This window comes from Chenopodium quinoa, unplaced genomic scaffold (assembly GCF_001683475.1).
Source record: "Chenopodium quinoa cultivar QQ74 unplaced genomic scaffold, ASM168347v1, whole genome shotgun sequence".
Lineage (NCBI taxonomy): Eukaryota > Viridiplantae > Streptophyta > Magnoliopsida > Caryophyllales > Amaranthaceae > Chenopodium > Chenopodium quinoa.
In genome coordinates this window covers 1,171,415-1,192,621 of record NW_018744367.1, presented here as the reverse complement: position 1 = coordinate 1,192,621, position 21,207 = coordinate 1,171,415, and the positions used below count along the sequence as shown (strand labels likewise).

Here is a 21,207-nt window from a genome sequence, read left to right as displayed (position 1 = left end):
GCGTGCTTCAATTCCTTCCTCATAGACATAACTTCACTCTTGAGTTCCTGCTTTTCTTGCATAAGCCACAGTATAACATTAGTCTGCCAAGCATTAGGGTCTTCCATGTCCACTCACTTAAAATATTTGCAGCCCCTCCTTTCAGTCTATGCATCATAGTCAGGGCAAGCAAGGAACCTTCTATCAAGGTTCTCTTTTGTCCAAGCCCTGCTCTTAGACAGCAACAAACCACGGTGACATCTACTTCCTAAGTTGCTCAGCCTTGACATGTCTAAATTTGCAAAAAAAAAAAAAAAAAAAAAAAAAAAAAACCATTTTACAAACAGGTTTACTTTAAACCCTTATAAGACCCATCTTGTTCTAATTGGACAATCGTTAAAAACCCACCATTTAATTATTAGACGGATCTAACCCATTAATAATTTGGTTGGTCATGGCTTTTAATAAGGCTCCACCAAGGCGTCCAACCCATTGAATTCTGCTCTATTGAAGCGCGCTCAACGTTTTCCATTGAATCAAATATCCCTAAAATTATGAATGAAATGTGGTTGCTAATGTATTGCACAACCCTTTGATGATAGGATTCAACTACGAAATTAGAGCTGCCCTGCCTCAGGGACGGGCCTGAGCCTTTCTTTGTTCTTCATAGGGGTTCTTCTTCTTCTTCTTCTTTGTCGCGGCCGAAATCCAGGAGGAAATTAAATGAAGAATCTGTGCATGAGTTTGATGATCATTATCGAATTAGTGCTTTTCATTATGTGTGGTCCAACATTGACACCACCATCAAGGTAATTATCACACCCCTTTTAATCAATGTGTATGTATAATTTATAGTTATTGTTTTAGAGAATTTGCTGGACATCTTACACTTTCCTAAGCTATTCGTTTCGATTACAACTAGTATAGGAGACGAACAATGAATCTTACTGGAAATAAAACTTGGTGTTAGTAAACAATGTGTCAAAAGTTAATTATGAATACTTTAAATATGTCTTGAAATTTTGAAATTTGGATTTCCTTGATTGTAATTTTATGTATAAATATTTTGAAATAATTTATGCAACAACTTTCTTCATGCTAAATTGGTATTCTTTTGTTTTTGTTTTTTTTTTTAAAAATTTTTTACAGGGTGTCCTCAAGAAATCAACTTAAGCATATTTAATGAGTGAGTTCTTGGGTTCATCAATCATTTAAAGCAGTGAGATCATGTGGGGAACCGGGCTATGCTGAAACCAGTCATCCATATCCTATAGCCCTTGATGCCTCGTCGAAACAAATCTACACTGGGCTTGTATATACTGGTAATAATTCTACCCAAGTCTTTATTTGTGCTAACATGGTGTTACATCTGGACAAGTTTCTGTAGTTCATACAGGATACTACTTTTCTTAAATTATTAAGTAGCAAGTGGCCTGGAGCGAGAACATGTAGAGAGAATAAATTGGATGCCTGAGTGTAGGGGATTAATTTTAGTACAAAAATTAGAGAGCTTAAAGTAGATTGCATACTTTAATATTGGATTGTTTTCATAAGAAGATAGAGGTCTGGAGCTTTTGAGATTTCCAAACTCTCTCTATGAATTTTAATAAGATTATCAAATATAGTGATGCCTTTTTAATTATATACTACTATGAGTATGACTATCAAGTAACTGACTACTGACAACATAATAATCTAAATAATTCAAAGTTTACAACAATGAAATTTTTATGTTGTCTGCAGAAAATATGGAGTTTGTTGATCATCAACTTACCTTTGAAGAACTTAGCAATCACTTGAAGTCTGGTGGCTGCCATGTAGCTAACATGTCATCACTGGACTTCTCAGCTAAGAATGGCATTGGTGGTTGTTTGACTCGCTTATTGAGAAAGTTTTTGACGGTTACACTGGATGTAAGTCCCTTGTATTATATGCATGCTGCAAAAGATTCTCTAGCCTCAATCTACCTTTAAGAGTTACTTTTGTATTTTTTGAGCAGGATGCTGATATGTCCATTCTGGCATCATGGTACTGTGGACAAAGGGAGTCTACACCAGTAGTCATAATCATTGAGGACATGGAGAGATTTTGTGCTTCCGTCTTGTCCAATTTCATTTTGATGTTAAGGTATTTAAGCTGTTTCCCATCCTTTGTTGGGAAGATAGAAGAAGATATAATTTCATTCACTTTTAACGAATCCGAGGAAATTTCATTTTTCACAGTTTTAAAAGCCAATCAATGCATAACATTTGCATTCTGAAGCAATGTCTGCAGTCTATTATCATAACTAGCTTTATACCAAAACATGTTTACTTTTAATTCATGATGTCCTCCAAATTTGTTGCTTAATAGTTATTGGCCAGTGGAGAATATCGGTCAAGTCCAGATATTAATTTCTTGTTAATCAAACACAGCAGATCAAGCTGAAATATTTGTTGCTTCATGTTGGTGAGCTGCAAATGAACTGAGTCAGGCTCATTTTTAGTTTGTTGGAGCTAAGGTTCATAAGAATTATTCCTTTGTTTTTTTCGTAATAGTTCCATTTCTTAATGGTACGACTTTTAAGAAATGTCTTGTAGGTGTTTTAACTTGTAAATTACAAAAGTGCCATGGAACTAAAAGAAATAGTTAGAGAGTCCATGTGGGGTTTAATTGAGGAGTTGACAACATGCCACCACTAGTTATTGCTGCCACCCTTGCTCTGACCGCCATGCACACACACCACCTTTATAAAATCACCACTAAAGTTCACTTTACTCATAAAACAACCGTTGTTACTGCTTGAACTCACCTAAAACCACATCCACTATCCACCTAAACTTAATCATCACAAAAACCCACCACCGTCACAAATTGAGTCTACCCAAACTGACCATCATCACAAATCAAAACTCATAACCCTAACAAATTGAGCTTAACCAAGCCTACAACATGAATCTACTACTCCCTGCGTAATTTTTACTTGCTCCATTTCTCCATTTTTGGAGTTTTAGGAGGAATAGTGGAAAGTAATAAAATATGATGGAAGTGGGGTTAGTTGAATAATAAAAAAAACCAAAAAAGAAAAAGTGAGTATAAGTGGGGAGGAGAGAGAGTATGAAAAATATTAAAATATGATATGAGGGGACCACTCGTGGGGAGGAAAAGAGTAAAATATTGTTTTAAAATACAACCAAAAAATGAAAGTGGAGCATGTAATAAAATACGGAGAGAGTATCATAGTTCGTGCAACACTTAAAAGTCCAAACCCACCGTCTTCACGAATCAAACCTGACTATATCACTATTTTAACAAAAGGCAATGAGAGAGATGAGACTATTCAAGCCCACAAAGCCACCACTCATTGGAGTGGAGGAGATTGAAATCTTGGAGGAGAAAGGTGATTGGGTCAGATTTGGAGGAGACAGAGTAAGTGACATCTCGTTAAGTCGTTGGAGTTGGACACTAGTGGTAATTTTGTTGTTGGTGGTGGGTTGGTGCTTTCATGGTGGGCTTGTAAGGATGGGGATGGATGAAAGGGGACTGTAAGGGAGAGAAAGTTAGGAAGGAGAGAGAGGGTATGGTCGGATGAGGGATTGAGGTTGATAAGTAAGGATAATATTGACTTTTGTTGAAGCTTAAAAAAAAATGGAACAATTATTTTTGGATGGTAGGAAATGGAAAGTGGTGTAATTATAAAAAACAATGAAGGAAGTATTAGTGTTTGAGCTAGCTTGTGCTTGAATAAGCTTCTATAATTCTTATTATATTAGTTTCTTTATTATTATATATTAATTTTTTTTTCTTATTATACATTAAAAGATTTTTTTTTTCTTATTATATATTAAAAGATGTAAATTTACATTTAATGTTATATTTTCTTATATACAAAATATGTAAGTATGTAAAAATAATTAATATTTCATGTACTTTTTTCGAGTTTGATTGATCTTTGAATAAGTTATACTTAGACATGAACATAGTCACATACGAACTAAACGAGCTATTCATGAACATTAATGAGCCGAAAAGAAGTTTTTCAAGCTTGACTCATTTACTTAACAAGCATAAGACTTTTATTTAAGTTTGTTTATTACCTTAATAATTGAGTTATGATCGAGTTTTGATTGAGATTGTTTGCGAGTAGTTTTCGTGAACGTATCAACTCATTTGCCCTCTATGCTCTCCTTTTTACTTTCTAGATATTAATTATTTTTGGTCTGCTGTAAATGATGAATAGATGCTTCTTTCACTTTGGTATTCAATTACTTAATTTTTTGCTTCCATTGGACCTAAGTTTCTAAGTATTGCTCATTTTTTTTGCCAGCAAATGGTGGTTAAAATACCAGTCATCCTAGTAATGGGGGTCGCAACGACGCTTTATTCGCCAGAAAATTTGCTATCTTCAAATGCATTATTGTGTCTACGCACTTGTAAATTTGTCTTGGAATCTCCAGCTCAAAGAATGGATGCTATTGCTGAAGCTGTTCTCTTAAGGCCTTGTTCAAGGTTCAATGTTGGCCACAAGGTGGCTGTTTTTATGAAAGATTATTTTCTGAAACATGATGGTACCTTGACTTCTTTTATCAGATCTTTAAAGGTACAACACCTAATTCCAATGCAGCTTATTAAGTTGAAGTTTTACATTGTGTGTTTTAATGATTGCCCTTTTTCTCTCCTTCCCAGATATCTTGTATGCTACTTTTCTTGTCCGAGCCTTTAAGCTTCTTGCTAAAAGACTTAGATGCTGAAGATGATTTTCAGGTTTGGTTTCTACCCACTCCAATAATCTAAAATATTTTTCACCTCATATTACTGCATCTATGATAACCTGCTCTTTTTTCTGATGATATTGATAACTGTCTTGTTTATTTTTTCTGGACTGTTTTGTTCCACAAATGATCATGTTATTGAAGAAATTCACGCAAAAGATCGTCTTGCAAAGTAACAATGTCATGTTTTGTCGCTGCTTTGATCACATAATATACAATTTTTTCTTTGCCACTATTATTCAACTGGCTTATTTTGTGAAATTATATTCCTTTCATCATTCGATTACCACACTTAAATTAAAAGTGCGGCTTAGACACCCCCTAGGTACAAGGCGCGAGAGCTGGAACCTTAGCTCTTCCAGGCGCAAAGATCTACGAAAGGCGGTACCTATGTGCTTTTATCTAGGGTTCTTTTTTTTTTCTTTTTTTTTTTTTGTGCCTTATGTTGATGTAGATAATTAAAGAAAAACACCACGTGGCTTTGCAACATTCAGATTTACTATGGAGAGAGAAAACCCATATCCCCCAATTCCATTCGTAAAACCCTAGGTATCGATCACATGGCCCTTTCACCTTCTCTCATAATTCTTTTTAATATTATTATATAAATAAAGTGGAGATGTGCCCCTTTGCCTTGTGCCTAGGCTCCAAGGACTTTTGCGGGTGCATCTTGTGCACTTTAAAACTTAGTTCCCACATTATATAAATTTGTAAACGTTGGTCAGTGATATGCTGAAGTTTATTTTGTAAGCCTACCTTGTTTTATTTACTTATTTATTTTGCTGATATGTTTTGAAAAGAAGGGACTAGAAAGTATATTTGTAAGACCACCTTGTTTTTTATTAAATAAACTTTTGATCAAGAATAATAGGCATTGTAGAGTATTAGCATGATCTTTGGACTGCTTGGATTTGGAATAGGCTGAATATTCCAAAACAATCCTTTATTGCATGGCTGGCCATCCAGAAAAGACTGAGAACAAAAGAAAAGCTCTGCCAATATGGGGTTTGCTCTGATAGCATTTGTTTGCTGTGTGGAGATGCAGAAGAATCAGAGCAGCATCTATTTTTTAGATGCAAGTATACCAGGAGATGCATGGATAGTATTCTGTCCTGGATTGGTCATGATAAATTCCCTCAAATGGGGATTTTAGCAGCTTGGAAGGAATGGGGAAAGAGATTCAAAGCAGGGAAGCAGAGGAAAGTTGGTTTTGCTATCTTGGCTGCTCTGGTCTACAACATCTGGTATGCTAGAAACAATGCTTTCTGGAGTAGATCGGTCTACACTCCTGAGTGGGTTGTGAAGAGGATTAAATCTGAAATTTGCCTGAGAATTCAACGATTAATTGATGGAAAATGGACCATAGCTAATTGCAAATGGTTCTACAATTTGAAAAATTCTGTACAGTAGCTTAGTTGTATAGCTTGTTGGTGGGCTGGTTTTTTTTTTTTATTTGTTGGAGTTTGGTTTTTGGGTTTGTTGTGGTCTGTCTCTTTTTAGACGGACGTAGGAGATTCCCTAAGGGAACTCCTTTTTTGCTGTACATATTTTGATCATTTTTAATATATTACCTTACTTACCAAAAAAAAAAAAAAAAAAAAAAAAAAGAAAATGGATATGCAAGAGTATATGACAATAGATAGAAGTAATGAAGAGTATTTGTGGATGACTACATGAGATATGTTCTTGGTTCATGCAACCGATCCCATCTTTTTAGAAATAAGGCTTTGGTCGTTATATTTTAACTGTTCTTACTTTTTTGAGCAGTTGCTTGTAGTTTATTACATTGTTTGTCTAGGTGGCCGTTTGCATCTAATCATTTTCATATTAGGATATTGGAGGCATTAGGCACTACCATATTAAAGTATATTAATCTGGAACAGTGAAGTTGTTCCATTATCCTTTCCATTGTAACGAGCCATAATTTTCTGTATAATCTGTTTTTCAGGTCCCAAAAATCAGATGCACCTAAAGATCCAAAACTATGGAACAGTAAAGCTGTTGCATTGATTGAATGGATGCTTCGGTAATGATCATCATCCCTTTGCTAGACAACTTTAATTTTTTCTAGGGTTTATTTCCTTATCTTATATGTTTGCTTCTGTATTAGTTGGTGAAGTTTAATCTGAAAAACTTAGCTTTTTATAAGTGCTATTTGTTTAATAATCTTTCATTTACTCTTCTTCTCGCTGTCTTAATTGGTAATTGATTGACAAATATTTCTTTGATAGGTTTTTGTGTAACTAAACTAACATTCCTAGAAAAAAAATTTGTTTGCACAGAGATCAGATGAAGCCCATTGAGAGTTTTCCGTTTCATGAAATCTTGTGCTTTAAGATAGTTGACAAGCTTCAAACAGTAAGGATTTGTTTTTATTTATTTTTTTTTTATTTATGCTTGCCAAAAGGATTCTATGTTTGCAGGTTCCCTGTAGGGAAATGTTGATTTTGTAAATGTATGATGCAAATATAGAAGTTGGGGCTATTTCTGGTTAATGAAGTCTTGTCATCCTAAGGACTCCTAAGTCTTATCTACTCCATCAAAGCTCATAACTTCACATCCTTAATACCCTTGGACATTTGTGCTTAACTATGCTTTTAATTTTTTAGCTCATATACATGATGGAGAATAATCTCATGGAGGAAGTCATCAGGCACATGTTATGTTTTATTGTCTTCTTTGAACCTTTGATATATGTCACTCCATCTCTCTTTCCATAACTTTCTCATGCCCATCTCTTCCATGAATTCTCTTTCATTGTGCGGAAGGTGACCCCTTGGGTTCTTTTGTGGAGAAATATGATTGTTCAATTGAGGTTTTTTGCTGTTAAGTAATGCTGTGATCGATGCCTGGTAGCTGTTCTGTGGGCAGCTCTGGGGAATTAAGAATAGGAGAGCAACAGATATTCTAGAAAAGAATATCGAAAAAAAATTTCTAAAATAGACTTTTTTCTACGGTGACATTATTGTTGATGTGATTAAAGATGCAATACCCAACACGTCCTTCAAGTCAAGGGATTGGATAATGGATCTAGCTTGGGCATCTTTTCATTCATAGTGGGATATAGCCCGTCCCCTTGAGTGGATAGGACTTTAATTTTTGTTATAGGGCAACAATTTGATCTTTTTCTAGACTGATCAAGGGATCAATGGCTGTTGACAATCAATAGGTGATTCTTTGTGTACAACTATTTGTTATTGTAGTTGCCTAAGCATTACAACTTTCATCTGTGTTAGGCCTTGCTGGGAGATCCCAGAAGAAGAATTCAAGCTGATCTGCTGGAGTTCCATAAATATTTGCACTGCACCTGTTGCAGCACTAGGGGAAGCAGATTGCTGCCATCACTTCATGACACTTCAATATTGTAAGTAGTTCTGACTTATATTCAATACTAACATTAAGTTATTGTTTCTGTCTTGTTTTTATATTGGCGTGATAATGTAATATTTTCTCTTATTTCCATCCTCTCTAATTTCTGCTGGTAATCCAATTATTAGTGCTGCTCTTGATCTACTGCTTTTTATTGAGTGTGTAACCTTGTCTATGCTATATTCTTTTTGCTTTTCTTTTTCTTTTTCATAATTATTATGAGAAACAACCTTTTGTATGTCTGAGGTAAAGCATTGACAAATCCATACAACATGGAATCTGCTTAAAGCTTTGCTAAGCTGGTTAAATTAGGTGAAGTTATAGTCTTTTGTGCTACCTCTTGCTGTCTCAAATTCCCAATAGGAGAACTCCTAATAGAGCTCTGCCTCCTCTCTCCTTATTATGTACATCATTTTAGAGTGTGAATTTGGTCATGATGACATAACGGTTGTTCGTGTCATTTTTATGAACAGACTAATAAAGGCAGTTTCAGAGCTCCAGGTCACTGGACTACTACGAATGCCTACAAAGAGGCGTCCAGATTTTGTGCAGAGAGTTGCCTTTGGACTGTAACAAGAATCATGAAGGCTTTACTATATGTGCATCATCTTGCATCTTTGGCATGAATCCAAACTTGTAGGTATTTTACTTTGTCTTTATTTTCTCCATAGAGACAAATTGTAGTACCCTATATATTGGCCGCTTTCTTTATATCGTATGGTTCCTTATGACAATTCATGTTAGCCGATCCCAAATCATTTTGGGACTAAGGCTTTGTTGTGTTATCTCTATTTTCTCCATGCTTTGTTTATCCTCCCCTTTTCGTAATTTTACATCAATCAAAATCTGCAGGCTCACTGATGCTTTTGTTTGTACTAAACTTATAATTAAGAGAAAGAGATGTGCTAAGAAGACCTTCCTGCCACAGCTAAATTATCAAGTGAAGCAGATCTTTGTTAGAGGGATGAACCTTGCTGGTTCATCTAAGAAAGTTAATTCTTCATAATGCTATGATATGTATGTATTTTTAATTTACTAATGGACAAGTTACCATCCTTTTGAAACTAATGGAGCGTTATGCTTTGTTATCTTCAATTTTTTTTTTTTTTTTTTTTTTTTTTTGCTTATTACTAAACTTAATTAAGAACAACAATGACTAGCAAAATGAAACACTCTTTTAAAGAACAATGAAGCTTTGGGGAGATAGGATCGACCTTTCAACGATGCGCTACATTAAAGGTCCCAAGGGAGCAAGTCCAAAAAGCTAATGATATAGCTAGGAAGTGCAGGATTAACCCATCCCTTCTTTTATAAGTGTTTGCTTGCTTTTGCTTTTGTCAAAAAAAAAAAAAAAAAAAAAAAAAGGAAGCTTTGGGGCTCGCCTGGATTCAGGGTATCTAATAGGGGGTAGATTTTATCAGAGAAAATATGTACAGGAGACTAATTCATGAGGGGCAATATTTCAGGACTAAATTTTTCATATGTTTGGCATAACGGTAACATATTTCCCTGCTATTCTCGTTGCTAAAAAATATTGAAGAAACTAGATGAAAGCCTGTGCGATGTACGGTTTTTTTATGCATAAATTTCATGAAAGGATAATTTATAATTGATAAATAAATAATTTAAATCCTAAAACACTATTCGTTGTTTGTTCATAAAAATAAAATTTAAAAAAAAAAAATTTATTCGTTGTTTTTTATATTTTTAATTAAATTTTTAAATTTTATTCTTTAATTTTATTTTGCTTGGCGAATGAATTTTTTACGGTTTTCACACAATCTCATAAAAGGAATATTTTCTTAATTACATCCTAGGATTAACTTGTCTTGCAGGTAAAAAAAGGATAATTATTATTTTTATGTAATTTAAAATATAATGAAAATGTGATAATTTTTAGTTTCTATACTAAAAATCTCACAATTTATGACCATTCACAAAATGTGCCGGATAAAATTGAAAAGATATTTTTTTTTATTTTTTAATAAATTTAAATCCTAAATCATATACTTTTAAACTTGAAAAGTATTTTTTTTAAAATTTTAAAATAAAATGTGAATTTTATATTTTACCCGACTCAGCAAATATCATTCATTAATTCTTACGTGACTTTATTTTTTAATTCTAAGATAAAATATAATTTTTTTTTTATTTTTTTTAAATAATTTAAATCCTAAATCATAGATTTTTTTTAACTTACATTGCACATAATATTATACGCACATAAAATCTTGTCCATGTGCTCATGTGCCCATGTCTTGCACTTTTTTTATGTTTTGGTTTTATCTATTGATCTCTATTAAAAAAAATTCCTATTCTAATTGTTTATACAAATATATAGGAAATAAATATTTTTTTAAAATTTTTAATAGTTTCTACATTACATTGATCGAATATCTGGATAAAGTCTCAAATATCAAAAGATAAATTTCCTTTTTTTTAATAATTTAAATTCTCAATCACTATCCGTCGTTCTTTTAGCTATGTGGCAATTGAATATAAATTCTTAAATATCATATATACTAAATGAAGCCGCTACGATACAAGAGTTTATATTAATAGTTTAAATTTAACTTTTAATATTCAATTGTAATAACAAATATTAATACAAAGTACTACTAAATAATAGAAAGAAAATAAATTATGTGAAACTAACTTTTTTACAAATTGTTACACGATGAAAATGATGAATGACCTGTCTTCAAAAATAAAAAAAAAATGATGAATGACCTTCCACCATCCTTTGTAAATCAATTGTTAATTGTATCAGATGATGAGTTGCATACTTAATCTCGTCCCTTGTAAAATTAACATTTATGACTGACTTGATCACCGTTTATCGCATTCAAAAATTTCCAGATGTTAAACTAACAATATACGCTTTTTTGCCTACAGAATTTATACGTTTATTTGTGTAAGACGTTAGATGAGTTTATATAGGATAGAAAAAATGATGAATTTAAAGTGGTGATAAAATTTTATCACTAGATATGATAAACTTTAATATGATAATTTTGTTAGTATAGGCGAGTCTTGGGCCAAATTAAATTGGACCTTGGGTTGGATATTTCGGATATGTATTACATATATTCAGGTATAGGTCAATTTTGTCAGGTCTAGCCATAAACTTATATACTTTAAATCCAATTGGCAAAAGGGCCTAAGTTCTTGGTGAAGGGTGGGAGCTTGAAGAAGTTGCCTCAACCTGTGACATTTTCATGATTAGCTGTAAATCCACAAAAAATTTATTATAGCTAGAATAAACAGAAGGGAAATTGTTATCAAAATTAGCTTTATTTCTAATATACCAAAGATGCCAAAAAGCTATTAAAAATAAAACTTTCCATTCTTTTGGTTTTTTAAAATTAAAGTGTAGCCATTCTTCAAAACCATGAGAGAAACATTTGAAGGATAAAATAATGTTGTGGCATTTTTTCAAAAATTATGGACCAAAAGGTTAAGCTGTTTGGACAATCTCTGAAGACATGCAAGTAATCTTCTATAGGGTGAGAGCATCTAACACATAATGGGTCAAAGTTTGGGATTTTTTTAGAAAGGGATAAACCAACAGGAAGAATCCCACGAACAATGTTCCAACCAAGCATTTTGTATTTAAACGGCACATTAATTTTTCAGAATTTTTTCCAAGAAAACTGAGAAAGGAAGGAAGTAGAAAGGTTAGGGGGGAAGGGAGATAGAGTGATAGGCTAATTTGATGGTAAAGGTTCCTGATTTACTGAGTGACCAATTGATTTTATCTTGAGCTTCATGGAAAAGAGGGAGGGGAGTGGCTTTTATTTGGAGGAGAGTTGTGTGAGGGATAATATGGGCATTATCATTTAAATACCATTTCTTATTACGGATAATATTAGACACTCTCCAATGGCCTTTCCTATCCGGAATCCTAATATTATCATTAAGGTAGATTGCTTTATCACCAATCCATTTATGATACCATAGGGAAGTCTCCATTCTATTGCCTATGATGATAGCAATTCCTTTCTTTAGGATTTCTCTTCCTTTGAGAATATCTTTCCAAATGGTAGAGGAGTTAGAGGAGGGAATGCAATCCATCAAGTTTGTGTATTTTAGGTATTTTGCCTTTAGAATTTTTACCCAAAGCTTATGTGGTTGAGTCGATAATTTTCAACCTAACTTGGCCATGAAGCAGAGGTTCCATCTCCTTAAGTTTCTAATACCTAAATCTCCAGCATTGATGGGGTCACAAACCACACTTCAATTAATTCTAGGTATGTACCTGGTCTTATCTACTCTATTCCACAAGAATTTCTTAACGTTAGCTTGTAGATTATCAATGACAGAGATAGGCAGAAGGTTGGTTTGCGTAGATATAAAGGGTAAGAGTTTAAAACAAATCTAATAAGGGTGCAACGACCAGCCATGTTCATTAGTTTACTTTGCCAACTTTTAACTCTGGAGTTAGTCTTGTTGTCTAACAGGTCATGATAATCACTATTTTTTAGTTTATTAGGGATGATAGCTATACCTAAATACTTTCCAAAATTGGAAGAGCTAGAGACATTGCAAAACTCATAAATAGGTTTTCTAATGTTGTAATCCATCTTTCTAGGGAAGATGATAGAAGATTTTTGGATATTAATAGTGAGGCTTGAGATTTTTCTGAAGTTATCAAGGACCTCCATCATGCATTGAATATTATCTATAGAAGGTTTTCCAAAATGAAAGACATCATCGACATAAAAAAAGGTGAGAGATGTGAATGTCTTTAGCCATTTTTAAAGGTTTCCAACACTTAGAGTTAACTTTGTCTTGAATCATAGAGGAAAGACGATCAAGGCATAGAACAAAAATGTAAGGGGATAAAGGGTCACCTTGTCTAATTCCTCTAGAAGGTTTAAAACTCTCGGTAATTTGTCCATTCCAAAGGACGGAGATATTAGGAGAACAAATGCAACTTAAAATAAGGTTGATTAGATTTTCAGAAATGTTAATATCTCTTAGAGTATTTTCTATAAAAGTCCATTCAAGACTATTAAAAGATTTTGCGAGATCAATTTTGAAAGCCATAATATTAGCCTTTTGGTGGATTTATTAAACTTATGATGAGCAACCTCTTTGATAATAATTATGTTTTCATCAATGGTTCTATTAGGGATAAAACTCGATTGGAAGGGGCTAATCAATTTATCTAATAAAAGTTTTATTCTACTAGAAATGCATTTAGTGATAAGCTTATAAATAGTGTTACAAAGACCTATATCGCGAAAGTCGTTCATAGTATGTGGTTTATCCTTTTTAGGAATAAGACAAAGGTAGGAGTTGTTAATGTCACTAGGAATGGCTCCTTGAGAGAAACATTGTTTCACAAAATTGGAGATAGGGGTTTCTAGGTCAGGCCAATTCTTTTGAAAAAAGATAGCTTGTAAGCCATCTGGTCCTGGAGAATTAGTTCCATTCATAGACTGCAAGTTACAAAAGATCTCTTCAGTAGTAAGGATAGCAATTAGAGAACTAAGAGAAGCCTCATCTAGAATTTTAGGGTAGGAAAAATATTTTACCAAATTCTGGTCTAGAGAGGCATTAGAGGTGAAGATCTTAATAAAATAGTTTCTTGCTAACTCTTTTAGAGCAACCTGATCATCCACCCAAATGCTATTATTATCTTGTAAACAAAGAATGCGACCCCTGGATTTTTTAATTTTAGCTAGAAGGTGGAAGTATTTTGTATTACAGTCACCATATCTATGCCAATCAAGGCCAGACTTTTGAGCCCATAAAATTTTTTCAGTATGATATATACAATCCAATTCACAAGTAAGATCTTTTTCAAGTTGAAAAAGGAAATTAGAAAAATGTTTAGAAAGGCTTAATTGAATTTTGTTTATTCTAGCAATTAAACGTTTTCTTTTCTTTTTTTTTTTTATTATTTTTTTTTATTTGTTCAATAATGTTACCAAAAACATTTTCATTCCATTGTTTAATAGAATTAAGGAAGGTTGATCTTCCTTCCAGAAAGTCTCTATTTCCAACATTCCAATTATTGACAAAGTAGTCCTTAAAAGCATCATGATCAAGTCAAGCCATTTTACATCGAAAAGGGTAGTTACCAGCAATATGCAAATTAAATAAAAAAATTAACAAAGGGTTGTCATCTAAAGTGTTTGGGAAAGTATTGAGCCAGCTCGGGTTCGCCAAAGCTCTATCAAGTCTCTCGCGGATGTTAGCAGCCCCTTCCCTAGCATTATGCCAAGTATAGGGGTTACCATTGTAACCCACGTCAACAAGACAAGCAACATCAGCCATCATTCTCAAATCCTTGCACTAAGATTAACGAAAATCTTTCTTTCCCATCTTATCAGATTGAGACATGACTTCATTTAGATCCCCTACCATCATCTAAGGAGTATCATCAGGAGGCAAATTGTCTTTGAGTTCCCTCCAAAGACGATGACAATCAGCAGCCGTTGAAGGAGCGTGAACCCCAGTAACAAAAACTTCTTTGTTGTTGGGATTGAATTTTAAAAGGGCATGCAAATAATTTTTCTTATCATCATCATAGAGAATGAGATCAACAGTGGGTTTGTACATGAGCCATATCCCACCTCTAGTACCATTAGGGTCAATGAATTGAAGCCCATCAAACCCTCACAGCTTACTAACACTTCTTGCACGAATGCCATTGCTTTTGGCTTCAAGTGTAATACCCCATATTTTTATTACGTATTTTAATTTAAATTATTATTTTATGAAGTATTTAAATAATTCAAAATGAATTATTTATGGTATTTTATTAATTTAAAAAGGTTTATTTTAATTAAAGGTCCATTTTATTTATATAATGGTTTAAAAATATTTTATTTTATCATTTATAAAACTTTAGGGCATATTATTTTATAAAAGGAAATTTTAAGTCAACGGTATTTAAAAGAAGTCAAATGACTAGTTTGAATAGGAGAATAGATCATTAAGGGTAGAAAGGAAATTTATGGTTAGAAGGGTTTTGGGAGGGGGTATAAATACCCATCTTATGAGCAAGTTAGATCATGCCCAAGGTATAGAATACCCAATGATAAACTCTCTCTCTCTCTCTCTCTCTCTCTCTCTCTCTCTCTCTCTCTCTCTCTCTCTCTCTCTCTCTCTCTCTTTCTCCTCTTAGTTTCTCTCTCTTAATTTTTCCTCCCTCCCCTTGTGCGTGTGGTTCGGGAAAAAAAATTAAAAATAAAATAAAATAAAAACTCTCTTTTGTTTAATTTTAATCTAGCCTATTATTTTTGGGTTTTGTGATGATTTTTATGATGTTTGATTATGATTATTATGTATATACTTTTCAGATTTAGTTTTTGAATTAAAAAGCCCCAAATTGAAAACCCTAGGTTTCTAAATTAATGTATATTGATGGAAATTGATTGTAGATGATTGAAATTATTGAAGTAGGTGTTTTTAAATATAATTACAACAATTTTACATGTTTTTATAAATCTGGAATTTTTATAAGAAGGTAAGAATTATGTTTTTCGAAAGGATTTTTAATTACCCATTAATTAGGAATAAAAGTAGGGGTTTTACATTAATTTTCAGCTTGTTTTAGAGGGTCTATAAGTGATTTAAAGAGTGTATATATTGCTAGAAATTTATATTGAATAGGTATTAATGTCTCTTTGTAATTTTGGGTTGTAGGAGACTTCCAAGTAAGTGATTTCATTAATTTAGTCGTGGCGATTTTGAGATCATATTCGAGGTACGTTCGTGTAATTGGTAATTATTTAAGTGTATAGAAGCATGCTATGCTTTGATTAATTAACTCCAAGGTAGTATCATGATAGGTGTTGTTTGGAATTATTGATTGGGTTGATGTTGGTGATTGATTTGTGAAGTATGAATTATATATGGTGAATTAATGATTGGAATTAGTTATATTGGCATGTTGATTATGAACCACACTTTTATTATTGGCATGATTGAGAGCATGTTTAATTAAACTATATATTTAATTTGGTTTGGAATATAAAAAGGGAATTTTATTGTAGTTCATATAATTTTTATTGATGCTTTAAGCATGAGGATTAAGCTATCAAGTGTCTTAGTACACAAGAATAAATTATTTTGCAGTGCCTATGTGCACTTAAGGTGTTCTAAACACTGAGGGATAGGATTTGCGGTGCTTTATGCACTTAAGGTGTTATTTAATGCCGAGGTAGTTTAAAAAGGGTTCAACATTAAAACTATGTGGTCACTAATTGTTCAAGAATTAAATTGGTATGTTTGATTGCTTGAATGATTTATTATGATTGATTGTGTTATGGTTTAAGAGTTATCACCAAGTCTAAAAATATGTAAACAACGTAAAGTGAAAGAGATTATGCACCAAAACTCTTGGAACATATATACCTTGAGTATGAACATATTGGGGGAGTTATGGGGTTTTATATTTAACCATAGCTTCTACTGGGAGTAAAGGACGCTGTATTTTCCTTTTATTATTATGCGCAGGACGTCCGTCACTTCATGTGACATTTGCCTACCCGGTTAGCTCCCGGTGTAGTTTACCACAATTCTTTGGGGCAGGGATTTGGTGGGAAACCTGTTCAATGCGTAATCAAATTAAATAAGCAATTTATGTATCTATTGGTTGGTTGATTGTGTTGTATGCTTGTAAACAGGTGCAATAAGGTAAGTTGTATGTTGATAGGATGAAAACATGTTAGTGAGTACTGTTTACGCTTATGTACTCAACCCTGCTGATTGTGTGTTGTATGTTTGTTTGGCCTTGTCTTTATCTTGGCTCCACGACGACCCATTTCTAATGGCGAGTAGTGGGGACAAAGTAAAGAGGAGCTTTTCAGGTGATGAAGCATATTCATGATGGGCATGAGTGAAGAGCGAATCATGTTTAGTTTCCATAAGAACGTGATGTGGTTTATTGCTTTGAATATTATATATTTTGCTTGTGAGACTAACACAAAGGATTTAATATTTATTTCGGTTTGAATAAGGGCCTGCAACGGTTCCAAGTTGTAGGTTGACTGTGTTTGACTTTGGTTTGACTTTACTTTCGTTTGGTTTGACTTTTTAAGTTGACTTGTTTTGAATGGTTTTTAAAGATAGTCTTCCCCTGTGTGTCTTTGATATTTGTCTTAGCCGTTTTCACAGTGGCTTAGATTTCCTATTTTTGTATTTTAAAGGAGCAAAATAGGTATTTTAAAGGAAAGGAATTTCTAGGGTGTTACATCAAGAATGATAAAGATACTTGGTTTATGAGTGGCTATAATCCCAAGCATGTAGGATAATGTCGTCTTGGGTTGCTCCACGCACATTCCAATCAATAATTTTCATATTTAAATTGGGAAATTGGGGCAAGGGATAAGACGTTCAACTCAGTTTGATGGATAAAGGGTAACTCCTTCTCCCAATCTCTCCATGCAGAGTACTGCTTCAACTTGATTATATCCTCAAAGTCCAGAGGTTCAATCCATCATTAGGTGGACCTCTCTTGTTCTTAAGGTCATCTCCCAGAAGTTGACCTCTACTCGTAGCCCCACTACACCCTTTTGACTCATGTACTGAGTCATAAGGTTTTCTGGATATTCTACGTTTATCTCGCTGTGGTCTAAACATAAGAGTCGAATGGGTAGATTTGTCGGTGTTGTTGCTAGAGAGTGAGGGGGTAGTTCGGCCATCGGGCTTGGTCCCAAAGCCAATGGTGAGATGGATGTTTCTAGGTTTGGGGTTGAGGTGGAATTGAGTTTAATTGAAGGAGAGTCTCATGCATCAGGGATAACTTCGCCGGAGTAATTGGCGTTTCCAGGGAGGGTCAAAGCAGGGAATTGGATGGGCGAAATTGAGATTAGGGTGATTGAAAGCGTTTCCAAACTCCGTCTAGAGTCAGGTGCAGCCTCAATTGAGACACCATCGCCGGAGTTTGGCTTTGAGATGAACTCGCGACAACCTTCGCTGTTGGTAGAGTATTCTGGGAGATGCAACTAAGCAATTGGGGATGGGAAGTTGTTAATTTCTGGCGGTAGAGGGTTGATAAGTCTATTTTACATATATTTATTCCCCGTCCCAATGGTCATAATTGTGTTTATTTGAGCTCTACAGAGCTACTTCTGTTACTAATATGCGTTTTCTAGTGTTTTCGTAGATTTGGTATTGTTTTATAGGAAATTGCGAATTTGGAGCATTTTCCCAGATTTATTGGAGCCACTACGAGCATTGGAGTAAGGTCGCATTCATATGACCACATTCCGAAGCCCAAGATCGGTTGGAGTCATCAAACCGGTAATTAAGGGCTCGGCGAAGAAGAAGAGTCCGGGGCAATGGACCATGTATTCAGAACCCAAAGAGGAAATGCGAATTGGGCTAAGAAATGGCCCAATTGAAAAAGTCCAAGTTCGCCCGGGAGCTCGCCCAATCGAGCAAGCCCTCGCCCCAAGGCGCGCTCGGCAGGGCGAGGAAGAAGGAAGAAAGTTGTTGCTTGCCCGAAGGCGCGCCCGGCAGGGCGAGATGGCGCTCGACCGGGCGCTTGTTTCTGAGGGTGTTTTGATGTTTTAATTTGTTGTTTTTATTTAGGATTTTTAAGTTGAAGTATAAATACGTTTTTAGCAAGTAACGAGGGGGGTTCTCCTCATTAGTTAATTTCTAGATTTTAGTTTTAAGCTTTGGTGAATATTCTTGTTTTCTCTCTACACTTTTGATTTATACAATTCATCATTTCCGTTTATTTTGGTCACGATTTCTTCCCCTTTTATTTTCAGTAATTTAATTGCTTTGATTTGTTTAGATTTAATTATGTGTGAGTAGTTTAATTCTAGGGTTTGTGGGGATCCATAAATAATATGAAAGCGTAGTTTATTATTGTTGATTGTCAATGTTTGATTGATTTCCTATTGATTGATTTAATGATATGCAATTAGATTAGGCCTGGTTTAATTGTATGAGTTATGCAATATTGATTCGAGATTCGAGATATGAGAATTGATGTTTAGGCTTAGTTTCAATAGGCAGGTTAATTTATTAATGGTTAAGTCAAGATTCGAGAGATGTGTTTTTATACCGGTAAATTAATTCTGTGATTGTAATACGTAGCGAAAGCCCTTTATGATCTGATTAATTTATGCATTGATGATTGATTGTTATGTTTTACCCTGGAATATTATTTATTGGTGAACCTATACCCTAGGCCTTTTATTATTGTTTTCCACCCTTATTCAACTTGCTTTAGTTTAATTATTAGTTTAATTATCATTAAAAACAATTTGGTTACTTGATAATTTAGATTATTTTAATTAATTAGGAATATAAAGACTTGTTTCCCTGTGGATTCGTCCCTACTTCCCTATCTACTTTAGCTAGAGGACTTAGGTAATTCTTTTGATTAGGTGATACGACTTTAGCCTATCAAGGGTGAATGGGAGTCGAATGTTTGATGGAAGAGAGGAGGTTGAGATCGGACAACCCAATAGAGTCGGTGGGGGAGAAGGAAGTGGTGCTGGCTGAGATGGCGGAGCTAGGGAAAGAGTTGTTGATGAAGGGCGCTGAATTAGGGTGTTGGCTGGTGGGTAGGTGGGGTTGTTTGTTGTCAGAGCTGGTGGGTTGTTGTGCGACGGTGCCGGCGGTCTGATGGTAGGTTGTCGTCGCTGAATCCGGCGAGATCGCCGTGGAGGAACTGGTATTTTTCCGGTTGTTTTTTTTCCATGGTGATTTTCAGAAGTTGTAATATCAGTGTTAGAGTTTGAAGCAAGCATAGTTATTTTTGTGGAGATATATAAGCTGGGAATTTGAAGGGTTGTAATAGTGGTGGCCAATGGAGGGGTTGTCAGTCACCATGTCTGATTGGGTATTGGTGGTGGTTGTGTTATCATTAATAATATTTTGCATGCAAGGGTTTTGAGTTTTATCAGAAATAGAAATTGCAGAGGGGAGTTTATTGGGCAAAGAAGATTCATTCTTTTCATCTTCTAATTGGTTTAGAGGGTACCAGAAGTTATCTTGGGAAATAATTTATTTATTTATTTTCCGAAATTATCCTAGTGGAGTGATTTGAAGGGGTTATTTTATTTTTTGGAGCAATTGATTTTGGATTGTAGTTGTTGGTATTTTTCTTTTGTAATTTGTTTGGTTGAGTGCACTTGTTTGAAACAATCATCCATGGGCCATAGTTGTCATGTGGGATGACTCCTTGAGAAAGTGGTACATTGTTGACTATTGGGCTAGTGGAATCCGAATAATAACGGGTTGTGATAGGGTTGGGCTTAGCAATAGAAGTTGAAGCTTAAAGACCATCTTGTAATGGGAATTTGCCTTTATTCTTCGTTGCTTAAAACAAGGTGCAAGATTCTTTTGGATGACCAATCTTTCCACAATGAAAACATAATGACTTAATATTTACATATTCAATTTGTTGTCATCCATTGCTAATCCAAATAGAATCAACAAGAGGAATGGAGAGATCAATATTGATGCACACCCTAACATATCTAGCTCTAGTTAGGTGATCAGTTGCATAATCAACCCTTATCGGATTCCCAACTTTTTTGCTATTTCGAAAAGAGCGGTTTTTTCATAGTATTCAACTGGTAGCTCCGGGAAACGAACCTAGACCGTCATTCTATCAAAAGGGTTCATAGAAGGACGAAAATTAGGTTTCCATTTTGTGATCATTAAGTAATGATCATGGATGAACCAAGGACCTCCAAGAAGGGCCCTTTCATAATCATCTTGCACAGAGAAACTGAATAAGAAAACATCCTTTGCAAGATCAATGACTTCTAACGTTCCTTTGGGTTTAATTTCCACATAGCCCTCACTCTTTGGGTTAGAAAAGAAGGGCGAATAGAGATACCTAAAGATTTCCCCATTAGGGTAAGTTTCCAAGGGTGTCTTAGTTTGTCTAAAGTTTCTTTTGGGAAAGAATCAGCTTTAGTAGTATCAGGGGGGTTGACATGATCATCCTCCCATTGCAAGGATGCAACAACAACATTGTGTGCTTCATTGAACCATTGTGACGAGCTTTGAATAGCTTCTCTAAAAGAAATAGGTTGTTTGACATCGGAATAGTTGTAGGAGGCTTTGGAGTAGTTTTAATCATTTCACCATCTTGGGAAGCTTCTTTCATAGCAGTATCTAC

The 21,207-nt window shown here is 34.4% G+C and overlaps 1 pseudogene; it reads left to right on the top strand.

Moving 5' to 3' along the window:
• The first annotated feature begins 916 nt into the window (after nucleotides 1–916).
• On the top strand, nucleotides 917–9,463 carry LOC110696432 (annotated as a pseudogene).
• The last annotated feature ends 11,744 nt before the right edge of the window (nucleotides 9,464–21,207 follow it).